The sequence below is a fragment of the Agelaius phoeniceus genome, chromosome 2 (genome assembly GCF_051311805.1).
Source record: "Agelaius phoeniceus isolate bAgePho1 chromosome 2, bAgePho1.hap1, whole genome shotgun sequence".
Lineage (NCBI taxonomy): Eukaryota > Metazoa > Chordata > Aves > Passeriformes > Icteridae > Agelaius > Agelaius phoeniceus.
This window is the reverse complement of record NC_135266.1, coordinates 16,591,410-16,596,316: the sequence shown is the minus strand read 5'-3', so window position 1 is coordinate 16,596,316 and position 4,907 is coordinate 16,591,410. Positions and strand designations below refer to the sequence as shown.

General features: G+C 45.5%; 1 protein-coding gene across 2 annotated transcripts in view; it reads left to right on the top strand.

Annotated features, from left to right (window-relative positions):
- Nucleotides 1-4,907, top strand: part of RAI2 (retinoic acid induced 2) — a 43,519-nt gene that overhangs the window by 1,256 nt on the left and 37,356 nt on the right. The window lies entirely within an intron of this gene.

Below are 4,907 nucleotides of genomic sequence, written 5' to 3'. Positions count from 1 at the left end.
GTATCTGGTTGCCCATTAATTCTTCAGGTATCTTCCGTTCAAACTTGATAAGGAAATGTTTTTCCTTTTGCTAAGTAACCTTTCATGTCATTTATCATTAGCAAATCGGCTTGGCATTCAAAGTAAAAATTTCCTCGCAAATACGCTACTGATTACTAATGTTATGTCTGAAACACTCCATAGGACAGAAATCAGCGCACCTCCGTTTGGTTTTTTTTAATATGTAAATTTGAAAAGCCTTTCCTTCCATTTCACGACGCCGTGAGTGGCCCCGGTTAATCAGATGTAACTACAGTAACTAGCAGAGGAGGCTGCTGATAGGCAGGGTGGTCTCCTGCACCCCTCTGCTAGAGCAACCTGATCAATTAATGCATCCTCACTATTTTGTCCTTGGCATATTTGATGAATTTTATAGTATTTCTATGAGGAGCTCCAATGGGGGAAGCTGAAGTCTTTTTCACCTTCAGAGACGACTGAAGCCAAATTTGAAGAGGGAATAACTCTTTGAGTTGACTGGAGAGCGCTGCTGAGTTCCTGTGTATACACTAAATTCTGGAGACAATCCAGCAGCCAGAGCTATCTGGGTCAGGCTGGAAATCACCTCAGTGATGGGTTTTGCAGGGTCCTGGTCACTTCCTACCAAAAAAAAAGAAGCAAATGTTAAGCTTTTGCAACATGCACAGATTGCATTGTAGGCATGGACTGGAGAATGGAGCTGGTCATGTAGCAGACTTGGCATGTGCAATCAGCAGGTCACACTGAGCACCCTACAACTTCAGAATGCTTTACTTCACTTTGCAGAGCCTGCAGCAGTATGAATTACAGGGGAAAAAATGCATTTAGATGTAACAAAGGCTGCTGGCTCATCTCCTGCATGAGGAACTAATTTTTTTTTAAATCTGGCTCCCGTTTCTGCTTCTGACTCAAGCTGCCAGTGTAGCTTTGGGCAAATCATTCCATGTTTCCCTCTCTCCTCATCTCTGCCTGACCTGCCAAGGTCTCATCTGTACAGGGCTGTGTGTTCAGACCCCAGCTCAAGCCCCTTACTTTCCACCAGCTGCCTTGCACACAGCAGTCTGAAGGTAGGTGGTACCTCTCTGCTCCGAGGGGATACATTCAAACACTGCTGCTGGAGCCAATCCTACAGACCTAGCAGCCTCACAGCAACTCATCAATCTCTGATCCCAGCCCTGTTCTAATCCAGTCCTTCCCTCCTGCTGATGGAATCCTTCGAGCTGCGTGCTCGCCCTCGTGCCGGCCAGCCAGGGAAGCAGCACCGCTGGAGATGGGCTGGGGATCACCAGCTCTTCAGGACACAGGCTGGCACTCGAGGCTACAGAACGCCTGGCATGAGAGGCCTGGTGTGATTTAGAAATAGAAATTATAGCTGAAGGGTAAACTGCAGCAGTGTGGCAGGAAAATGCCCAGCAGATGGGAGCTGGGGCATTCCTGCGCAGCCAGCGGCGTGCGGCGGGAGGGAACGGAGGTGGAAGGGTGCAGCTCCCTCGGCCTAACAACGGCATTCTTATTTTAGCATGGAAGACAGCCAGAGATAAGGAGGGGTTGTCATCCGGCTGGTTGGAGGATGGAAAAAAAAAAATGGAAAAGCTGTGTGGAAAAGTATTTTGATGTAGGTACTAAAGGAAAAAAAAAAGCAGATAACCTTGCAAGTGATAGACTAGCTATGTAAAGCTGCCAGGACAAAGCTTTTCCCATAAAATCCAGAATGATCCTAATTAAGCCCAGACCCTGTTAAATGACACATGGATTTATTTATTTCAGATGTTTCTAGGTCCTAAAGATGGGGCCAAATGTGAAGAGTTTGATGTGGCAGATAGTTTAACCTCAATTACTTTTACATAAATCATGTGATTGTTACGGTAGCTGAAGTACCTCTGATGGGTGCCCCAGAGATACTGATAAAAAAAAAAAAAAAAGATATTTTTAAAAATCCGCTGAAAAAAAAGGTATGGCAGTGCAGGTGAGGGTTTGTGGAAGAGAGGTGGCCATACTCTGAGGCAGGAGGATGGGAGTGTGGGAGCTGTTGTGGTGCTGTGTGCTTGCTGGTCTGTATGCACAGGCAGCTGAAATGGTGGCTTTGTAGAACAGGCAGACAGAGAAAGGGACGTAAAATGGGAGCTGACAAATATTCTTGTTATGAAACTGGGATGGATGAATGATTTATGGGGGTACTTGCTTTTATTTTATTTTATTTCAAGAGGAAGGAGATGGTTGGTGATGTGAGGCGCTCGCCACCGATGGCTTTGTTTTGAAATCAGGCTGTGCTGGGTCCTGCCTCCAGAAACAGCATCTACAGAATAACAATACAGTGAAACACTTTCCCAGCATTGCTTGAGTTTCACAATCTGTTTTCAGGATGAAAAAGTTTTCCTTATCTTATGTTCAAAGCTGTAGGCCTAAATCCTCCCAGCAGACTCTAGATTTCAAATAAGAGGTGGCTGTATGAGAGGTCCTAGGCTGCGTGGATCTTTGTAAGACTGTCTCAGTTCTCCTAGGGAATTTCCTGGCTTTGCAATATTGCCCATCCCTCCCAGGGCACTGAGCTACTCTGTAAATAGGCCACTCTGTGGAGGAGCTGCTCTGCTGGGTGATTTCATGTAGCTTGTTAGTTCTGGCCTTCCTTTTTTCCCACCCCCACCCAGTTCTATCCATGCTGTCCTTTGGTGTACAGAGCAGTGCTGTAACATGGATGAGGTGAGTTTACAGGGTCACAGTTGCAGGATTTTGCCATTCCTGCGGGTGGCTGGGTGTCCTGGGGACCCTTATGTGAGTTGCAGCTCCACAGTCAGTTGCTGGCTTTGGGTGTTAGTGACTGCATCCCTCTGAGCAGGACCTGTTTCCATGCATCCTTTTGTATTTCCTAGTTAATAGAATCATAGAATAGTTGGATTAGAAGGGACCTTACAGGTCATCCAGTCCAACCTCCCTGCAATAAGCAGGGACATCTTCTAGATTAGGGACATCTAACTAGATTAGATTGCTCAGAGCTCTGTCCAACCTGACTTGGAATGTTTCCAGGCATAGGTCATTTGCCACCTCTCTGGGCATGTTGCAGTGTCTCCCCACTCTCCCAGTAAAAAAATTCTTCCTTATGTCCAGTTTAAATTGACCCTAGTTTAAAACCATTACCCCTTGTCCTACTGCAACAGGCCCTGCTGAAACATCAAACATCTGTCCCTGTAGCCTGTCCTGTTGGTCCTTGTTAGGTATTGGAAGATGCTGTAAGGTTTTCCTGGAGCTTTCTCTTCTCCAGGATGAACAGCCCCAGCTGTCTCAGCCTGTCCTCATAGGAGAGGTGCTCCAACCCTCAGATTATCTTTGTGGCCCTCCTCTGGACCTGCTCCAATGAGTCCATGTCTTTCCTGTGCTGAGGACCCCAGAGCTGGATGCAGTATTCCAGGTGGGATCTCACAAGAGTGGAGGGTCCCCTTGATCCCACTGCTTGTGTCATTGATGAAGTTATGAAAGGATGGTCCCAGTATGGACCTGAGAGGGGCACCACTCATCACCATTCTCAATTTGCACATGTAGTTGTTGGAAATGCTTCTTAAAGATATCAGAGGGCTAAATGTTCTCAAGAATTAAACAAAGGGTCTGGGGTAGGTCTCCTGTTTCCCCCACACTTTCAGAAAAAAGGTGTCCTTCATCTCAGCAGCTTCCAGGTCTCTGTATTGCTCCCACTCCCTTTAGAGTGGCTAGAGAGCAGCCACTCTAGCAGAAGGAAGGCAGCTGCTGTTGACTTGGAGGAGAAGCTGGGTGTGGGTTTTGGTCCCCCCACCTCCCCCTTGGCAGGCACAGAGATGTCAGAACAAGCCTCAGGACTGACTGACTGTGTCCCCAGATGTCTTATCTTTGTGTTATCTCTGAGCTGATGACTGGGGGTGAGCTCTGAATGACAAGAGAAGTGAGGGAAGTTTGCTGTGACTCCTCACTAAAGCTTCAGTGAGGCTGCAAAGGGCAGGTCCCTGAGCATTCTGGTGCAGCTCCAAATTCATTTGGTCAGGCTAATTTTGAAAACCAGTCTCCTTCCAGTGTCTGCATGTGCTTCAGCCTTTTAATTATTCTGTGCTTTTCCTGCGGCATGGAAACAAAGAGGTGGAAATGTAGTGGCCACCAGGAGGGCCAAGAGGGCAATGGCTCTTGCCTGCCCTGGCAGTCAGTGTGCTCCTCATAGCAAAGCCAGCTTATTTGGAGGAGTGCAGGTCTTTCAGTCCAGGAAAAAATAATTTGTTAATGGCCAGAGAATAATCACTTTACTCTGAAAAGCCTCTCCAGCTGCATTGCACCAACTGTTCTTTATCAGTCTCTGAATCCTTAATGACAGTAGCAGCTAATTTCTCTTTCTGTGTTTTTCTAGCTGCAGTGTCCTATTTTCTCTGAGTTTATTGAGAAAATAATAGAAGTCATTACATAGCTACTTGTCACCTTTCAGAAAAGAAAACTTCTCCCTGCCTGAACGGCCAAGTTAGTTACTTGGTGACTGATTCAGACAATAGCAACTTTTTGTAGCTCATCAGTTATTAATCTGTGCCTAGTGAATAAACTAATTAACTAGAGGAGTATTACTGAAGTTCTAATCTGTGATTATCAGAATATGGTGAATACACTGTTCACAAACAGTGTGACAAAGGCACATGTACATTCTGTGGCGTGTAAGCAAAAAAATCAAGAAATAAAGGGTTGGGAGTGACAAAGTGAGAAATGTGAATTCATTGTGTTTATTTTCTTTAAAATTTGATGGTCTTTGAAGCTTATGTGGCAGTATTGCACAAAATGGTCCTTGGTTAAAAGAAAACTATTAGGTGTTCCATAAATATCTATAATAATTAGGTTACAGAAAAGATAATGAGGAACATTGAAATAGATGGGCAATGAGAATGGAAGAC